The 21,604-nt window shown below is 35.8% G+C and overlaps 1 protein-coding gene across 4 annotated transcripts in view; it reads left to right on the top strand.

Moving 5' to 3' along the window:
• The first annotated feature begins 19,836 nt into the window (after positions 1 to 19,836).
• LOC145252810 (uncharacterized) overlaps positions 19,837 to 21,604 on the top strand; it is a 104,749-nt gene continuing 102,981 nt past the window's right edge. For 2 of the 4 annotated variants that reach the window (XM_080112772.1, XM_080112775.1), the window contains exon 1: positions 19,837 to 20,241. The gene's annotated coding sequence lies outside the window, so the exon portion shown is untranslated. The remainder of the gene's footprint in view (positions 20,242 to 21,604) is intronic. The other 2 variants (XM_080112769.1, XM_080112776.1) reach the window with 2 other exon arrangements.

Here is a 21,604-nt window from a genome sequence, read left to right as displayed (position 1 = left end):
TCCATACATGAGCAAATAGTAGCCTTGTAGAGGTACAAGATACATTCAGGCATAAGTGACTTTCTAGCATGGTAGAGAGAGCCTACCTTCCTTGCAGCAGCCCTGGCAATGCTCTCAATGTATCTGTTCCAACTCATGTTCCTTGTGAATATTAAGCCGAGGAGTTTGAAAGAAGTACTTTCAGGTATTGTCTCATTAGCCACAGCTATTTGTGGTTGAGAAGATTTCTTGTAATTATTGAAGGAAACAAGCTTAGTCTTGGCAGCATTGAATGTGACCATCCATTTTTGTCCCCATTCCACTACAGATTGGAGGTTTTCTTCTAGTGTTTCTGCCATTTCCTTAGATATTTAAAACAACTTTATTGAGTCATCTTTGTTAACCGGTGAATAAAAGGGGGAAATGAGTATGTACGAAAGCATAAAAAGCTTAAAATGTCGAAATGTTCATATGTGAAGGATGTGTGAACGTACATAGGTGTGCAAATCAAGATGTGCCTATGCGTGTATGTAGACAGGTGTTTTATTAGAGTGATTAAATGCTTTAAAAGAAATTTGGTGCAAACCTGTTATGCAGCCTTTAGTGTTCGTTGGCAGACAAAAAGAAAAGAAAAAAATGGTTTCTATTTCTCTTTATATACTTGTGACTCTGTTACCTGATATGTAAATGAAATGCTTCCAGTTTTGAATGAAAAGGCAGTTTGGATTTGGATGTTGAACAAGCCAGTATTGACAGCAGAGTTACGAGTTTTGGAGTTGCAAGTTTTTACAACAGAGTGTCGGATTTGGAGCAATGAGTTCAACATCAGAATGTTGAGTTTTGGAGTAGAAGGTTTAACAGCAGTATGATGGATATGGAGTAGGAAGTTTTGACAATGGAAACTGTTACTTGAAAATTGTAGAATAGTTAACTTGTGACTATTTAACCACATTTAGTCCACATGTGTTGGTCACAGCCATATTGAAGTTTTTTGTGGAATCCCACAGCCAGACACCCCAAACTGTTTTTTTTCCAAGACAGAAGTTTTGGGATATTGAAAAGTGTTGATGACTCAGCTTGTTGTGGGATCCACTGGCCTGAAAAAAAATTCTAGTGGACATGCTGGGTGATCTATAATGGCCATGAAGAATTTTTTTTGTTTGTTTGTTCTCAAAGATTCTTTCTTGCAGAATTTGTATTTTATTCTTCTGCAAATTTTTTTGTTTCAGAAAAAAGATTTCTTTCATGACTAGAATGCATCACTCAGTGCAGAAGGATATCAGAAAAATATGTCAAATATGTGTGTAAATCAGTGTAAACATATAGGATCATTTTGAAATTTGTCTTGGGTGAGCATAATGGCAAACATGTTCACAAACAGGCCGGGAGACTTAGGTTCAATCTTTGGTCTAGTCATTCCAAAGACTTAAAAAATAGTACTTAATGCCCTCTTGCTGGGTGTTCGTTGTTGATCTGCACACCTATGTACGTTCACACATCCTTCACATATGAACACCCAGCATTATAAGAGAAGGATTAAGAGTAAGTGGAGTAATGTCAATGTAGCAGTTAATGAAAAGTGAACCTTCAGGTCGCCCTCAGCTATAACCAACTATTTAGCTTTAGATTTTAGTTAACATATTTTTATTTTTTGCACCTCAAACAAGGCACAGTGCCACTTGTACATAAAATACTACTATTTGGAACCAAATATACAGGCATACTAGGTATGGAGTTGAGCAGCAAGATGTCTGTTTATATTATACTTGAACTTCTGCATGTAAACACAGTCAGGAGTGCAGGGAACCGGGAAGGAATTCCAAAGTCTAACATTTCAAGAGAAGAAATTATCCTGGCATCTAGCGATCTCTACAGTGTAAGGGCGGGATTTTGCTGTTTGTTGGGTTATTCAATGATATTTATGTGGAGGGGATACAAGTGCTTTGAGTTTGCCAAAGCATATTCCATTAAAATACTTGTAAAACAGGCACAAGGATACACTTTGATGATGAGACAGAGGTTGGAGTTTGGTTTCTAGTGCGGGACCTGTCAGTGCGAGATTAGTAGGTGAATGTTGGCTTTGTAAAGATATAGGATATTTTCAAGTGTGACTAATTTTCTAAAATGGTAGAGAGAGCCCACCTTCTTTGCAGCAATCTTGACAATGTCTTCAATGTATTTGTTGTAATTCATGTTGCCTATGAATGTTAATCTGAGGAAGTTAAAGGATGAGCTCTCCTGCAGAAGCAATAATGGTAAACTGTTTTATTAAATTAATTTTTTTGTCAACAAAATATTGAGTTTAATAGATTGGCAATAAGTTGTTTGGAAATAGTACTGAGAGACATTCTTAACTTTTTTTTGGTATTTTAAAAGTGGAACCATTTTATTCTTTCTTACCTTGACAGAATGATCTGTTTTGTTTTATACAGAAGTGGGGGAACCGGGAGGGAATTCCAAAATTTAGTAGTTCAAGGGAAGAAACTATTCCGGCTTTTAGGAATCTCTACAGTGTAGGGGTGGGATTTTGTTGCTTGTTGAGTCAATCGAAAATATTTCTGTGGAGGAGATACAAGTGATTTTAGTTCGTCAAAGCATATTCCATTAAAATACTTGTAAAACAGACACAAGGATACATTTTAGTGATGGGACAGAGGTTAGAGTAGAGTTTGGTTGCTAGTGAGGGACCTGTCAGTGCGAGATTAGTAGGTGAATGCTGGCTTTGTAAAGATATAGGATATTCTCTAGTGTGACTAATTTTCTAACATGACATTCTTAACTGACCTTTTTTTTGGTATTTTAAAAGTGGAATCATTTGGGTTTTTTTTTTTTGTTGTTGTTGTTTTTTGTAATTCACTACTCAAAGCATTCTTTCTTACCTTGATAGTTCAAAATCAACTTTACAGGGTGGAACGATAAAATTGACACCCTAGAAAAGACGAAATGATTCCATTTCTGTGGAAACCGTTTTTTTTTTTTTTTTTTTTTTTGCAGACCATCTACTAGTTGACCAGTTGTGTACAAATCCCAAAAGCGATAGGAGCCTTTCATCAAGTCTGAAAGTGACCCAATATCCAACAAGTGAGATTAGAGATGCACCACTGTACAACACATGCTCTCTACCCATCCAAGTTATGACAACAGGATCATTGCCAGCATCCTCAAAATGCATCGCTGGATTGCCACGAATAACAGGAACATGCCCAGGATGATGAAAACAAAGTTTCCAGCTATGGTTATGGTCTTTGGTGTGGGTTCAAGTGGGGTCCTCATCATGCGACTTCACATCTTGGAAGTCAGCACCAAAGTGTACCTGGATGAGTGTGGTGATCTCCTGTTGTTTTGTTTCATACAACCTCTTTCTTGTCTTTCTTGGTTCTATCTTTATTTCTATGAAAGTAGATTATGCAAAATATAGGTTAATAAATGAAAGTAACCTGGCTGAGAAGTGAATAATAACATAGCGAATATAAAGTTGTTTTATGCAAATGACAGACAGATAGTGATGAGTAGGGCTATGACAACAAAATCGTCATTTCGATGGCACGTGCTCGTCTGAGCTCTAATCTCTGGTCCCCCCCCTGCCAATCTTTCATGATAAACACCCATCTAGCTGAAACCACTGTCAATAATTTTCTCCACTCTTTATCTGTGTCTAAATCAAAAAACTTTTCCAGATAGGTAGAAGAGTAACTTATCTTACCATTGATAAGATTTATTTGTTATATATATGTTTTTCACCACACTTTCTGGACCATTGTATATTGTAAAACAAGCCCATTTTTTTTTTTTTTTTACTGATTTAGATAAATGCATGTGCAGAGAGACCTGCGCAAAAAACGAATTTAAATATTTTTATTTTGGACGCCGAAGAGTAAACTTTGTTCGCTACATCACACTCAATGCTGTATTACACACAGTGGCCAAATTTGTTTATGTGGTAAAAATTTGTCTACTTTGTTCCTTTTTTTAATATTAATGAGTCACCACTTATAAAGGCCCAAAGGCCTCTCAAGAATAAGGGTTAATGTGATTGCTTATTGTGTTAGATTATGTGTGGCGATATCAGGTTGCCTTGCTGATTTTCCTAAATCGACTATTATTATTAATATAATTCGATTGACTATTATTATTAAAAAGTAAAATGTTAGATAATAAACATTATTATTGTTTTGTTAAATGTTATCTAAAAAAAGGTATGCAGAGAGAATGTTTTGAAAGAAGGAATGTTAAGTAAAATATTTAGGTTAACTTAGAACAATCAAGGAAAGAATGTGGTTGATAAATAAAATAGGTTTCTAACAGATAGAAAAACGTGATTCAAAAGTCACATATTAAAAGATGTGAATTGAATTACGTCATAGTAAGTGGGAATCGTTCAGTCGTGGAAGCTATCGGGCACAGGCAAATAGCAAGAATGTAGGAAGGACCATGCATGCAATTTTCCAACAGGAAACCATTTGAAATAAAAGCTGTCCAAAAATATAACCGGAACCTTCTGGTCATTTCTTTGGATGGATGTTCATTTCAGCTTTGGCCAGTTTATCAACTAAGATCCCCGGATGAATGAAAGTAATGTTTTTCTGTTCGGCAAGATATAATTCTCGAGATGTTCTGTTCCTTTATTGTTTAGGAAATGTTTGTTCGTAAATTGTTATATGTCTCTGTTGTTGAACTGTTGTTGAAGGAAGATATATTTGTGCTTGCATGTTGTCATTCACAGAGTGATATATATACATTGTTTGATAATAACAGCATTTGTGTAGGAATCTAACTTCCATTTCCATACAAATCATTTTCTCCATGATTTATAAACAGTTCCATTTGAGATGGTAATGTGATCAAATTATATATTTATCGCTTCATCTCTAACAATAGATTTGCTAGATGAGATCATCATATTGTATGAATCCGAAGATTCTATTGTTAGAATTGGTTTCACCAAAATTTTTGGTACTCATGCAGATATTAATCCAGACATAACTCAGCATTCACTCTTCTTTCCCTGGAATATGATGGCAAGAGCTCGGATTGTGTTGCTATCTAACGTAACATAAATTTCCATTCCATTTTTAAAATAACTGTAAAACGGAGTGCTCTTTGCAAATTTTACCAGGGTATTTTTTTATGACAGTTTTCACTATTTTTATGGCTTTCGGAGTAAACACCTCCAACCTCCCCATGTCAAAAATGTCTTTCGGAATAGACACCCCCAATCTTCCCATGTTAAGAACATCTTACAGAATAAGCACCTCAAACCTCCCCATGTTAAGATTGGCTTTCGGAATAACCACCTTCAACCTCCCCATATTAAGAACGGCTTTACTAATTCCTCAGGTGTGAAAAAATGGCTGCTAGGATTACTCCATGTTCAATGAGAAACCTTTTTTATCCTATATCTTATTTAATGGCGCAGTGGATAGAGACGTTGAATCTCTACAGTTCCAGGTGAGAATTGTCTGAAGATAGCGGTTTCAATCCTACCCTAAGCTGGCCAGAGGAATAGTTGGCTGAAACGTTGTGAAACAACAAGAAAGATGAGGATAAGAGTCTTTTTTATTTTCAGCTCGCATGCACGTGCGTCAAGTTGAAAATCATTGTGTGGCATTGTAATTGGCTCATCTTTATGTTACGTAAGACAGCAGCTGAACCCAAGCTGTTGACGTCATGTCTCGGGAAAAGCCAAGCGAACGTTGAGTTACGTTTGGATCAATATCTGCATGAGTACTGTGGGATTTCTGACAAAGGAGAAAGAATTGCATAAGTACCAAATTTTTCTAGTCAGAATTCTTTCTAGAAAGACATTGGATCATTACATGAGGGACTATGAGAAGGTTGCCAATATCCCAAGTGAAAGTGAGTTGGATTCAAACTTAGGACACTCAGGTTGTCAGTCTGCGCTATTAACCACTGACTCATCGTTACATCCTGAGATGAAACTCACTGACTCAATTCCATTTCTACAGTATGTATATGTCAACAGACTCAATGTAATTTTAATTCCTGTTGTCATAACTCTTTCTGGGCTATGTTTTATGTTAATGAAAATGTTTTGAATAAAATTGCTTTTAAGTGTAGAGAAAAAGTTTATTTTTAAACTTGGTGACCTTTTCTTCCTGACAAATAAGGTCAGTAGGATGGATACCAAAGTAATAACCCTACAACAAGATGGAGAGCCAACATCTTCTCTCAGCAACATTTTTGTATATGTAGCAGTTATAAATAAGGACTTATTTTCTCTTGTGTCCCTGCTAGGCAATTTGGTCACACATGGATCAACTAACTTGCAGGGTGCATTAATTTCATTTATTGGACAAAGTAGGGAATAAGGACCTCAACCGACTTCACTGCAAAGAAACAAAAGGACACCAGTTTGACCTTGACCTTTGCACACACACATTCATGATTGTTTTGCAGATTTTCACAACCAAGAGTGTTTTTTTTTATTTATATTTAGAAAACTTTTTAATAAAATTATTTAAATCAAACCTTGGATTATTATTATTTAAAAAAAAATAATAATAATAATAAAACGAGTTATATTATTTACTTGTGACCAAGATTGATTTTTTTTTTTTTATGGAGAGTGCATATATTTACAAAACTTTTAAGTAAAACTATTTAAACCAAACTTTTTAAGGGCAGGTATTTATTAAAATGTTTTGTAAATATATAAAAACACACTCTTGGTTGTGAAAATCCGCAAAACAATCACAAATGTGTGTGTGTGTACGAAGGTTAAACCAGTGTCGATCAAAATCGGTCCTTTTGTTTCTCTCTTCGCAGTGAAGTCGGTTGGGGTCCTTATTCCCTATTTTGTTCCAATCATCCCCTGAAGAACTACTTCAGCCCTTTAGGAATCACGGTCAGTTAGCAGAGAGATCCTTGAAAAGCAACAAGGAAAGACGTCCCCCGTTTCTCTCACTTTCTAACCCTAACCAACTTTCTCTCTCTCTCTCTCTCTCTCTCTCTCTCTCTCTCTCTCTCTCTCTCTCTCTACTCTCATTCAGGCATCGACTATCTTCACCTGAAGATAACTATTGACAGACCATTTTTCTCTTTCCTTTCTTCACCTGGATATTGTCCAATTTTCTTTCACCTATACTAAACAATGATAGTGGCTAAGTGTTTAATAACATAGACTGAAAACTAGTGAATGGATGATTCCAATATTTTTCCCCATTCCGATACAATTGCCGATCCCATGCTACATTCTCGATTCCGATTCTTTATAAATCTCTAATTATTTTACTATAGAGTTGTTATTTTTCCCGATTTTTGTAAAAACACGTTAAATATGCAGATATTTTCCTAAACATAATTTACACTTGCGGAGGATGATCTATCGATTTTAGCTTTACTCAATAAATATTTATTATTTCATCATTATGACCGACAATGGAAGATTTTGCTTTAAACAAAATCAAATAAAAAAAAAGACAATTAAAAGAATCGTTTTGGCATTGGAAAATAAGCATTAATTTTTCTGATTCCGATACCGATTCCGATAACCCCAAATCTTCCAATTTTTCTGATTCTTGATTCCGATTAATCGTCCCAACACTTCTGAAAACCTAAAAAACAATTTGAATCCAGTTCATTCCATAAAATCACTTTCGTCAAGCTAACACTTGACCTTGTGTCTAACTGTAACAATGCCGTTACACTCAAACTGTATTCATTACAGTTCGAACATCTCTCGGACCCCAACGCCATCTGGTAGCATCGAAAAGGAACAAACAAACAAAAATAAATAAATCTAACTTGACTTTTTTTTCTGTTTTAGCAAAAAGGCATTTATTATCATTACTTTCCAAACAATGTTCGTTTCTTGTTTTTTCTAACTGTTCATTTCGTCTGCCATGAGATTAACAAAACCCTGCCATCTCAACACCAACTTAAAAGTCTCTTGCTGCCACAGTGGGGCCACATGTCCATCTTAGCCAGATCACGGTTTTCTTTCTGCCCGACCACATGGGGCATTTTTCTCTGCTCTTTTTTTTTTCCGTTTTTCTTATGATGCAAGCCCGTGCACAATTCCTAATTTGTATATGTGCTTTTTTGGCTGCTGCTGCTATCAGCTAACTTACAGGTCCTGGTGATATTTTCCCACGCACTCATACATGCTCTGTTGCATAACCTCCAGAAAAGGAAGTAAATACAAGAAATTAGATTTTCTTTTTCTTTTCGTTCAATGGTTTTCATTACATACAACAAATGCAGAGAACGTTGTTTCATTTCTGTATGTATTGCAACCCGGACTCTGTGTGTGTGTTTGTGTGTGTGTGAGAGAGAGAGAGAGAGAGAGAGAGAGAGAGAGAGAGAGAGAGAGAAAGAGAGAGACCATTCCCTATGGACTCTAAAACGACTGGGCCAGTTTTTATGAAAACTCACACAAATATACTTTATGTATCTGGCAGTGTTCTTAGACATTTTAAACTTCAATTCAAGCAGAAAGGCAAAGCATATAAAAGCAACAATAGTTTTTTGATATGACAGGGGGGGGGCATTCGAAATGAATGTTTCTGTTTAGAGCATAATTGAACTATTTAAGTTTAAAATGAAAAAGCCAAGTATATGGTTCACTTGTGCTTTAAACAGAAACATTCATGCGCCCCTGTCATGTTGTGAATGTTAAAAAATGGGCGATTCCACCGATATCAATTCAATGACAATAAAAATATAGGATTGTGAAATAAATATTCACTGATCATCATCCAATCGTGTGCAACGCCAAGTCTCCCTGCTAGTCCTAAATAATAAACTTTTCATTTTTAAAAGTGAAAAAAATTATTCTCAGATAAAAAAAAAAAAAGATTGCTGTGTGCGTTTCACTTAAACCTTTTGGATTTTGCTATTGAATTCTTAGAGAGAAGTCGTCCATTATTTTGCTGGTTTTCCCACCAGAGCAAACTTAGAAAAGGCTTCTCATTTCTATGACTGTACCAAAATTACAAAGGAGAACTGTCCCTGCTAGGAGATTTGGTCACACATGGACCAATTAGCTTGCAGGGCGCATTGATTTCATCTAACCCCCCCCCTCCATCTGAGGAATTACTTCAGACCCCTTAACTTATCACCTAGCTCTACTTAGGTATTGAGCACTGTTGAAGTAAATCCTGAAAAAAAATACATAAAATTTTATGTAGATACGTAATATATAAACTAGTGCACTTATACTGTAAAAAAAAAAAAAAATGGTGTACGACTTTTTTCGTGGTTTCTTTTTAATGCATGAACCAGTTCTGTACATTATGTTTATTTAATCACAAAGATTAAATCTTATTAATGAATCCTGCCCTGTTAAACTTGAATATCTAGTAACATGAAGGGGAAGAACAACATTTATAAAGAAAAAGTCAGTTAAAGAATTAAATAGCAGGACCCATGGAAATGCCACAGTTGTATCTGTCATTTGTTGTATATTGTTATCACACATTCTGTAGACGTCTGGCAGAGGCAAACCCCATGATATTATTATATCACCTTTGTCCTAACTCATATCCAGTCTTTGAACGCTCTCTATTCACTATTAATGACCACTGACATGGTATTTATAGGCACTTAATTTCCTTCAATTCTTGTGTTAATTGCAGGTGGCCTTGAAGTAAGATACTAGCCTACAAAGTCAAGGATGGCTTTGTAGCTGGGTTCATATCTCTCAATCAGCATTAATTATCACTTCGTACACTGATAATTGCATAAGCATGAAACACTAGTGTCTTTAGGTATAAAAATTGTTAGTATTCATTTTGAAATATGTTATGTATAAATATATATAACTACAGATCAGTTATGTTATACTGTGGTTTAACGTCAATTTGGAAACAAAAGAAATCTTACGAAACCAAGATATCATATAAAGATTACCACGTTCTCAAAGATTGTTGTCAGAGAGAAGCTGCACGACATTCAAGTAAAAATGCCTATAGATAAGTATCAGAAACCTCTGTCTATATGAAGGGGAATTTCGGCTCTACAGACCTCATGTAAAGGTTCCTTTTGATAATTTAATTTTTTCCTATTTTTTTATAAGAGTTTGACTTGATTTATGAAGAACTTTTTGATATGCTTGTGATTTCTTTTTTTCTGGATTTTTTTCTGTATCACCATTAATGTTTCTGGGGGATTTGTATTACTGTACACATAGATTCGAAAAAGTTGTCACAAAACAAATATAGAACAAATAAATGTTATCAAAGGCAAGATAAGTTACTTTTCTACCTAACTGGATATATTTTTAGTGTTTTTATTTAATGTAACATGTTTATTCAGCTCGAAAAACATACAGTGTTTACCGATGTATTCGAAAATTCAAAATGGCGGCCGACTCTCTCTCGGAGACGGTAAGTTTGGGAAAAGGAGTTATAAATAAAAAAAAGTCAAAATACTGTTAAAAACCCACCGAATATATGTCAGTCTATGTCACGGTAACATATATTTAGCGAGTTTCTAACAGTATTTTGTCTGTTTTTTTGTTTATAACTCCTTTTCCCAAACTTACCGCCTTAAAGAGAGAGTCGGCTGCCATTTTAAATTTTCAAATACATCAGTAAACACTATGTTTTTCGAGCTGAATAAACATGTTACATTAAATATAAACACTAAAAACATATCCAGTTAGGTAGAAAAGTAACTTATCTTGCCTTTGATAACATTTATTTGTTATATATTTGTTTTGTGACAACTTTTATAAGTTCTATGTGCACAGTAATACAAACCCGTTTCTGGTATTTACAGGAGGCTTCTTTGTTTTTTGTTTATTTGTTTTTTTGTTTTTTGTTTACCTGGATGCCGTGTGGTTTTTGACAATAGTGTTTGATGACGTGGTGGGGGGGGGGATATTCAGATAACTTGAATTTCTTCAATATGCTCTTTATTTTTTTTTCCAGAAACATATGTAAGATTTTTTTTTTTGCTCTGAAATTGACATTAAATCACGTTATGATATAATTCTGATTTCATTTAGTTTTAGTTTTATTGAAATTTTTAAAAATAACTAAAGATTTAAATATTGAGCTTCATTTTGCTTTGAAAATTGATTCTCACAAGTATTGATCTGAACTATATAAAAGAAAATTGCTTTTATATCATCACACACATGTACACGCACGCATCATATAAGATCCAACATGGCGGCATGAGACATTATCCAGGTTGTTTTCATTTTCATTATTTTGGGGAATGGGCTTCTATGAACATTAAGTATTTTTAAGTTTGTTTTTACAGACTTTATATCGCCCCCCCTTTTCTTTTTCTCCCCCAAATTCTTTATCATTTTATATCTTAAACATTTTAGCAATTTTTTAAGAATATCCACTTGTCTCTGAGCAGTTGTTTTGTGATCTTTTACTATCCAATAAAACACGTGTAAGACGTAGTATAATTAAAATTTAAATTGTTATAATTTCTCTATTTTGACTTAATTTTGTCTAACATATTTTATTTCAGTCAGTCGTTAAATGCAAAAATATTCTAGAATACCCGACCCCACCTCCTGAGAAAAAAAAGAAAAAAAAAATTATTTTAGGATTTACTACTTAACTTTTTCTGTATAAATATAAACAAAATCATCCCCCACCGCGACCTGTTCCCGCCCAGTCTGCCATGAAAGTCAATGAACGAAAAGCCTTCAACCACGCTAGAGGTGTCTTTTGGATAAGAAATGTTTAATGAATATGTCAACACGTAAAAAGTCCTCAGGGGTATTTTTAAAATTTACTTTGGTGCTAAATATCCTTGTTATAATTCTTTTGGGGTGTCTCATTTAATTCGTAAACATGGGAAGGGAATTTATCTTCAAATATCTTTAACTTCGAATTAGAGCCTCGGACTTATACTAAGTAAATATTAATAAGTCCTTTACCCCCCCCCTTTTTTTGGATGCGTTATAAGCAGCTCTCGGTACTCTAGCTTTTCCTTATTTGTCCCTCAGTCCTCATTTCGAATGAGTGATTTTTCTGACAAAGGGTGAAGAAAAAGCTGCTTTTCAGGACGGCAGTACTTCGTGAACAGAAGCCTGAGATATCGGAAATCTTCTGTTTCTATGTCTATCTTTGTGGCCATGTAGCAGTAAGGGTGCTGGAGGTAAACGTTTTATCTGAGCTGACATTATCCGCCTGTTAGTCAGGGACCCGAACCTTGGATTAACCACTAAGGAGGCTGTCCTATCAGCAGGTGCAAAGTACTGGGACTGCTGTATTGCCATCTGGTGAATGGATTCTGGACCATGCAGTAGTTTCTGGTGGGGCCTCTTGATGCCATACTAGTGGGTAATTGTTACGGCTTTACCTTATCATGTGCTACAAAAAAAAAATTTGCTATCTTTTTCTCTCCTGCTTTCCCTCTCTGTCCTGCTCTAACCAAGTCTGTCGACCTGTTCTACAAATCCCAAATCCTCAATATGAAATATCTCCAGAAAAAAAACGAGTAAACCTAGAATCCCATCTTCCAATGTAGACCCCTACTAGCATATCTCCTTCTCCAACATCAGGTGTCTACGTTCCAACCTTCCAGAGGTTGGAAACCCAATTACAGGAAACGAAACCGGACATATTCTTTCTAAGTGAAACTGGAATAGGACCGACCACTTCCCTAGATGAGTTCATAATTAACGGATACTCTAACTTAGCATCTAAATCTGACCCCCAAAATCGCCATGGACATGGAATATGTGCCTACATTAAAGATAGCTCCCCATGTGGTAGGGATATCTAGTGAAGACCCTAATTTACCTTATATGTGATTCCAGGTTGCACTTGCTTACACCACTGCATTTATATTTGCCCTCTATCACCTCCACAACAGCGGAGTTACTATCTTTAAGAGCATATCTGAAAAAATTGACCACACCCTGTCTGCTCACCCTTCAGCTAACATCCACATTTGTGGTGACTTCAATGTCCACAATGTGGAATGGCTGACCCACTCGAACAAGATAGATGATGAGGGGAGGTTCTGTCATGATTTCGCCATTGCCTATGACCTCACCCAGATTGTTCACAAACCCACCCATATGCCCGATACTTCCGGTCAATATGCTAGCCTTCTAGACTTTTTTCTCACAACTTCCCCTGAGCTATGTTCATGTTCCGTTCTGTCACCTCTGGGATCTTCTGACCAATCGGTTGTATCAGTTTTTTTTTTTTTTTTTTTTGTTTTTTTTACACAGTGATCACCACTTATCAAGGCCCGGAAGCCACTCAGGGATAAGGGTTATTGTAAGTACATCACGTTAGTGAGGAGATTTTATGAAGTGTTTAATTAGGGGGGCGGTTCATTAGGAATTTGTTAACATTAGACTTGAAGACATCCAAGTTGTAGTCCGGAGGGAAGCAGGCAGACGGAACAGAGTTCCACAGGCGTGCAGTTCTAAGAAAGAAGCTTTGCTCATGAAATCCGCGTTTTGATTTAGGCACAGATATAGAGTGGGGGAAATTTTTCACAGTGGATTCAGCTAGACGGGTGTTTTTCGTGAAAGATTGGCGAGGGGGGACCAGGGATTGGAGTTCAGACGAGCACCTGCCATGAAAATAACGATAAAACAAGGATAGGCTCGCAACGTCTCTTCTGTGGGAGAGGGGTTGCAGGGTAGAGAAAAGGGCATCCTCCACTAAACCACGAAGTCTATTTTGTACTCTGTCAAGGCATGATAGGCTGTTTTTGGCAGCTCCTGCCCAGATATGGCAACAGTATTCCATCCTTGGCCGTACTTGGCTTTTATATAGATAGAGAATTGCATCAGTAGTGAGATATCTTCTGGAGCGGTAGAAGGATCCCACCATCTTTCCTGCGACCTTGGCAACAGACTTGATGTACGTGTTCCATTTCAGATCAGGAGTAAAGGTCAAACCCAGAAGCTTGTCAAAACACGGGGCCTCACCCAGACGAGAGCCATCCATCACAATTGATGCCAGCTGGGGATCAGAGCGTTGATGATGTAAGGATAGGAGTTTGGTTTTGGATGCATTAAAGGTAACTAGCCACATCTTCCCCCACTGAACCACGCGCTCGAGATCAGAGGAGAGAGAATCCGAGAGAACTTCGTCATTTACAGCCTTTGAGATAAAAACGAAATGCAATAAATCTTCAGACGTACCTCTCCACCATACTGTATATCAATACTCTACGACTGACTGGGATAGCTTCCGTACATTTATATCTGATCTTTTTTTTTTTTACATGGAGGTCACCACTTATCAAGGCCCCTACATTCATGTTTAAAAAGGATGTGTCTTCCATAGTATCAGACCTGACCAAATGGTTAATTGTAGGCATAGACCGAGTCATACCATCCAAAAAATTCCAACAAAAACCTAACAGCCAGCCATGGTTCTCCCCAGAATGTACTGCTGCCATCGCGCACAGAAATCACTTTTCCATAGCTACCAATGTAATAGATGCACTGCGACTAGAGCTGCTTTCAGGACTGCCAGTAAACACTGTAAAAGAGTAATAAAAAAATGCAAGAGAGCTATATGCTCAGTCCGTTAAATCCAAAGTAGCTGAGCAGTGGCTTGGTTCCCACCAGTTTTGGCGAATAGCAAACAGGATCTTGAACAGAAGTGTGCTTTCTATCCCAACCATCATCAATGGACCTGGGGTCATCTCGTCAGCATCAAACAAGGCCAAACTATTTGCAAGAACTTTGCAGTTAATTCTATAAAACCAATTCTTTGTCTTGGAGTGATTGAATCTTCGTCCAAAACAGGTACCAGGTTTCCCCTCCAAGATGAGAGATGTTCCAGATGGACCAACATCCAAGAAGCAGAAGGTATGTCTAAAAATGCATGACATGTACCACACACACAACAGCATATGAACAACTAGACGATCACATACGATATTAAGGCTGATAAGATAATCACGCACGATGATACAATAAATATGTAACGTACGTCATCTCTTCTAATCCCTTATTAGAGATAACAACACAACAAACGCTCAAATTTGGTGGCCATGAACCAGTCCACATGTACATGGGTGGAAAGAAAAAAAATCGAACCTGGTGGTTACTATAAAAAAAAATACAGACACAACGAAAAAAAAAATTTTACACTAGACATAAAAGATGAAAAGATAAAGAAAATTAAAGAAAAAAAAATCAACGTAGGGTCCATTAAATACCACGTTGAAAAAAAAATAGAGAGAGAGAGAGAGACAACGAAAAAAAAAGAAAAAAAATAGACACATTAAAATTATGTATAGATAGATTTATATACTAAATTAAGAAGAAATGAGAAAAAAAACAGATTTGCTTGATCGACATACAGATAACGAATTGTTGATTTTGAATATGAAAATTGAAAACACAGAAAGAAAAAATATTAACGTTATAGTGTAGAAAAATAAACAGAAGAAATTGAAAAAAAAGATATATCACATTACCAGAGACATCAATCAAAAATGTTTGTTATGAGTTAGAAGTTACACAATTAAATACATTTAAAATGTTGCAATTTTAGACTGTTGAACTCGGTGTCTTTTGTGGAGAAACAATGGACATGCTGCCAATGTGAGAATTTTTTTTCCCCTCTCTAATTGTACGGTATTTTCTTAGGGATTTTTTTTTCTGGCGTGGAAACTATATGCAAATCGATGTAAACTGTTTTATGAAATGTTAAAATGTATATTTTTTAGGAAATGGCAGAAGAGGCCATAATAATAATCACTCGGATAAGTAAAATGTGATTTTTTTTTCTTCTTATAAAAAAAAAAAAACCCTAGAGTTGGGTGACGTGGACAGTTTTAGTTTTCATCGATTTGAACTTTTGGTTTGTGAAGGATTGTCTGGAAGTTTATAAGTAAGTCGTTTTTTTTTTTTTTGTTTGTTTGTTTTTGGAAACGACTATGTATTTTAATTGTAAATGTCTATGGATTTTTTGTAAACGACTGTGATTTTTTATTTTTGATATTCTGTGAGGTGGTAAAGGTCATGTAGACGACCTCAGAATTGATGACGTGGACAAATTTGGGTTTCCACGAAACTGTGTTTTGTTATTTGGAGTTTTATTATTGGTGAGATGAGACTTTGTGAATGCTCATAAGATTTTTTTAAATTTTTTATATTATTGATGTTTCTCGAATCGGTATTGTGTGGGATTTTAGGTTCTTGACATGTATTTTTTTCGCAGAATGGAGGAGGAGTGAATCTTTGCCTTGCCTTGTGGGATTTATTGAAATAATGAAAAATATAAAAAGTAACTACATGTTGTTAATTAAGTAATAATGATATTAATAATAATAATAAAATTGGGAAAAGGAGAAAGAAATAAGATTTAAGCAGTGTAAGAAATAAAATAAAATAAAATAAAAGACACACTACTGGGTTGAATAAGGGTCAACTAGTTCTTAAGTTTTGGAAGAGTCAAAGGTTCAGTTGATATTTATTCTAATTTTCAAAATGGTTGTAGAATTTTTTTGTGTTGTTTTTTTTTTTTTCGTGGGATTTTTCTCCAGATGCGTAGTAATTATTAAGTATACACATTAGAATTGAAATGATTTAGAAAAAAATAAGATGATACTGAAAATGGTTGGCTTAAAATAAATTAGAATTTTAGGAGTGGGACAAAAATAACAATTACGTAAATGGGTATTTTGAGAGCTTCCAGATGTGATAAGCCGAAAGAAAGAAATTTTTTTTTGACAATTGGTTTTTGTTTTTTTTTATGATGCCCATAACCTTTTTCCCAAGAAGAGTAACTTGGTAGGGAGATGATAAGCATTAGAGGTGCCCCTAATTAGAAAAATACAAATAGGAACCTGCGATATTGTGTACTTTTAAAGCATGCCGCAGTTTTGAGCAGAGGATAAGTCTCAGCACAATAATTAAAAAGGCAGGCATTGGAAGGATATGAGAATCCTTATGAAAAAAGGGCTATGAGAGTCCAAAGGCTAATCACATATAGCATAATGAAGTGAGAGAAAAGAAAAATATACCGTTAGTACGTAGGAAGATATAATCTTGTATTTTTTTTTTAGAGATGCATGAATGTGGGATATCTCTGCTGAAAAATCACAAAAATCATGCTATAGCTAGATTAGGTGCAATAAGAATCATGGCGCAAAGTTGGGGGTTAATTAGTTAAGGGTGATATTCTCTAAAATCTTCATCGAAATTCCAAGAGTCCGAGCAGAGAAATCCAAGTGAATGAGTGTGAAAAAAAAAGGTATATCTTAAAACTTTGGAAGCCAACCACAAAGATTAATTATGAGCTTTGAGATGTCCCAGAAAAGATAATGAAAACAAAGACTTAATAGAACAATCGGGCAAAGGATACGATCAGGGTACTTTTGGGACGAAAGGAGTCGTCAATTTTGAAAGAGGTAAAGTGAGACCTCTAGCTAACGGCATAAGGGTGGCTGGATAAAGCAGCTGACGTGGATCAGGGGAGGAATACCCTACACCCAAAAAGTAATGCCAAGAAGATCAGAGAGGGTCTGATTTAATAAAGAAAAAAATAAATAAACAAAATAAAATAAATAATAATAATTGTGAAGTCAGTTGGAAAGGGCTGACTAAAGGAGTTTTTTTTTTAGCCTGATCTTTCTTAGCCGTGTGGTTGTGTAGATATAGAAAAAATGTACTAGAATTTAAAAATGCATACACTTTTTGAAAATAAGGATAGATGGAATGTTAGAGAATGGATCAAGAGAGAGAGAGGGAGGTGTGTAAAGTATATCGCAGACATGTTGACCGGAAGTCAAGATCAGCTGATTGGATTGCGTGTGAGTCACGTGATCAGGTTAGCTGAATCGTAGAGATTTGGTTTGGGCTTAGAACGCGACGAACGGCTTGACAGACATCTCCTTCCCTTCACTGAGGGGGGGGGGAACGCTGATGTGTATAGAACAGAAACAACCATGGCCAGGGATTCACTTTCCATCCTCTGCGAGACATCTGGAAATTGAAATTAACTATAAAACCAATTCCTTGTCTTGGAGTAATTGAATCTTCATCCAAAACAGGTACCAGGTCGCCCCTCCAAGACGAGAGATAATATATGTCATCTCTTCTATCTCCCTTATTAGAGATAACAACACAACATCTAGGGCAATTGCTCTTGACATATCAAAGGCCTTCGATAATGCATGGCATAAGGGCCTACTTAACAAGATTCCCAGCTACGGTATAACTGGAAATGTTTTCTCGATCATTAAATCATTTCTCTCTGATAGGCTCATAAGAGTAGTGGTTGATGGTCAGAAATCAGAGGCCCACAGTATAAATGCTGGAGTCCCTCAGGGGTCAATCCTGGGCCCAACTCTTTCCTGATTTACATCAATGATCACCCAAAACACATACTTAAATCATTCGTTGACATCTATGCTGATGACACGACCATCTATGGCAACACATCAAAGGCTGTGTAAATGACAAAAATCTCTCTGGTGGTACAGTGGGAGAAGAGGTGACAGGTTACTTTTAATGTATCTAAAACCAAGCTCCTATCTTTACATCATCAATGCATCAACTGAAATGGATGGCTCTCGACTATGGGAAGCTCCATGCGTTGATAAGCTTCTGGGTTTGACATTTACTCCTGATCTGAAATGGAACACGTACATCAAGTACATTCCCAAGGTCGCTGGAAAAATGGTAGGATCCTTCTACCACTCCAGAAGATATCTCACTACTAATGCAATTCTCTACTTATATAAAAGCCAAGTACATCCAAGGATGGAGTACTGCTGCCACATCTGGGCAGGAGCTGCTAAAAATACTCTATCCTGCCTTGACAGAGTACAAAATAGGCTTTGTGGCCTAGTGGGGGATGCCCTTTTCTCTTCCCTGCAACCGCTCTCCCACAGAAGAGACGTTGCGAGCCTATCTTTGTTTTATCGTTACTTCCATGGCAGGTGCTCGTCTGAGCTCCAATTCCTGGTCCCCCCCTGGCCGATCTTTCACGAAAAACACCCGTCTAGCTGAAACCACTGTAAAAAATTTTCCCCACTCTTTATCTGTGCCAAAACCAAAACACAGATTCCATGAACAAAGCTTCTTTCTTAGAAGTGCATGCCTGTGGAACTCTGTTCCGTGTGCCTGTTTCCCATCTGACTACAACTCGGATATCTTCAAGTCCAACATAAACAAATCCTGATGAACTGTCCCCTTAAGTAGACACTTTATCAAAATCTCAACATTAACGTACTGTACACGCAATAAATCTTATCCCCAAGTGGCTTCGGGGCCTTGATAAGTGGTGACCACCTTGTAAAAAAAAAAAAAAAAACTTAAAACATGTCGTTTCTCTCTGTCCTGTTCCTGTCAACTCGACAACAAATCATCAACTATCTTCGCCTAAAGATACCTGCAAACAAACTTTCTGAGGTCAGTTTTTTTATTTGGACACCGACCACCTTTCTACAGCTTTTTTTTTTTACTTTGGAGTTACCACTTATCAAGGCCCAAAGACCACTCGAGGATACGGGTTAATGAATATAAGGTGATAGTGTAGTAATCATTAATGGTGTAAATTGGGTAGAATTTGATTATTTATGGGAACGATTCAACAAGAATTTGTTTACATTGGATTTGAGGGCTACCATGTTGTATGCAACCGGGAAGCAGGCGGGCAGTTCTGGGAAATAAGCTTTTTTTTTATGGAGTCTGCGTTTTGATTTAGGCACAGATATAGAGTGGGGGAAATCGTTTGTAGTTAGTCAAGTGTTTTTGTGAAAGTTTGGCAAGGGGGGGGCTATAGATTGGAGTTCAGTCAATGAAAATAACGATAGAGTATAGTAACGTTTATTCTATATTTATATTTTTTACTGTCTCATTCATATTTGTACCACAATTAAATGCAGCGTTAGGGTTAAAGGAGACCACGTCATTTTTTTTCCAGCTGATTACATGGAATACAGTGTATTCCGAATACACTAGTCCTAATTAATGAACTGTTCATTTCTAAGAAATTATTTCCTTCGTTTCGTCATTTCTTTATTTTTCGTTTTAATATCTCGTCTGGTTTCAGTTTTAAAAGTGAAACTATTTTTTGTTTTTATTCGTAGAAAAAGAAAAAGTATCCGTTTCCGTTTTCTATTTCGTTTCAACGTCGATCTTGAATGTTTTTCCTTCGTTTCCTAGACAAAAGGTGTCCATATTTTGCTGAGCATCCCCACGAGGGGTAAACTTACACAAAGATCCTTCCCCCGGAAAAGGAGCGAATTTTGACGCGATTCAACCCGGAATTGATTTGTTTCAAAGCACTCACTATTTTTCTTCACCCAAACCCAACAAATCAACCCGCCAGAGTTTTGCAGGTAATTTCGATATTTTAATCTACTTACTCGGCGTTGTCCGGGAGTCGTTTGACTTTCATCTTTATTTCACTTTTTCTTTTTTGCTTTCTTAGATTATGCAAATAATTTCGAGATTTCTATTCAATAATTATTTAATTAAATAGGATTTTAAAAGTTAAATTTAATTATTACAATATTGTGTAGTTGTGGAGATATTAATTTACAAACGTTTTGTATTGTAACCCGGATATAAGAGACTTCTTCTCCGGGGCCCTACAGCTCTTTTATATCCGGGTTACACGTATAATAGGGGCTCTTATATCCGGGTTACACTGTACATAAGCATTTTTAATGTCTTGATTAAACTGTACTTCGTACAGTTTAATCAAGACATTAAAAAATGAAAATATCGAGAGAAAAAAAAGGGGGATTTGTATTACTGTACACATAGATTCGAAAAAGTTGTCAAAAACAAATATATAACAAATAAATGTTATTAAAGGCAAGATAAGTTACTTTTCTACCTAACTGGATATGTTTTCAGTGTTTTTATTTAATGTAACATGTTTATTCAGCTCGAAAAACATACTGTGTTTACCGATGTATTGGAACATTAAAAATGGCACCGACTCTCTCTTTAACACGGTAAGTTTGAAAAAAGGTGCTATAAATATAAAACTGGACAAAATACTGTTAGAAAAGTAACTTATCTTGCTTTTGATAAGATTTATTTGTTATATATTTGTTTTTTGACAACTTTTTCGAATCTATGTGTACACTAATACAAACCCAAAAAAGGTTATATAATTTCATCAAGTAGTTTCTTTTTTACTGCGATAAAACTATTTGTTATGATACCGAGCAAAAGGTTCGATTTTTTAAGAAGAAAAGCTAGTATTAAAGATGGGGAGGGGTGTTAGCGCTTTAACTGGAGTTATCTCCTCGTGGCGGGTTCAAAAAATTCCAAGATAACTGACTTCACGTGTTCTCATAAAAACGTGTTTTTCCGCTGTAAAAATTAAAAAAAACTACTCAATCAAATTAAGTGAAAAAAATTTTTTTCGGAAATCTTCAGTCCAAAACATATACGTACAATATAATCATTTTTTTTTTTCGATATTTTCATTTTTTAATGCCTTGATTAAACTGTACAAGTGCTCACACGGTATATCATTATTTAGAAAAGTCCCCTAACATCCTTTACTTATACGGTGCTTATTCAGATTGACACTTATGGCGACAATTAAAAGTAAAGAAAATACTGGAAAGTCTGTGTTAATACGTACCTGTTACAGAACGGAGATGTCATATTCCAAAAATAGCGTAAATTGATCAAGTACTTTTTTTTTTATTAAAAAAATAAAATTTTACAACTAAACGAGTC

Source organism: Euprymna scolopes, chromosome 29 (genome assembly GCF_053919585.1).
Source record: "Euprymna scolopes isolate OS-2025 chromosome 29, ASM5391958v1, whole genome shotgun sequence".
NCBI classification, from domain to species: Eukaryota; Metazoa; Mollusca; class Cephalopoda; order Sepiida; family Sepiolidae; genus Euprymna; species Euprymna scolopes.
The sequence above is the reverse complement of the archived record's forward strand: the minus strand, read 5'-3'. Positions and strand labels throughout refer to the sequence as shown.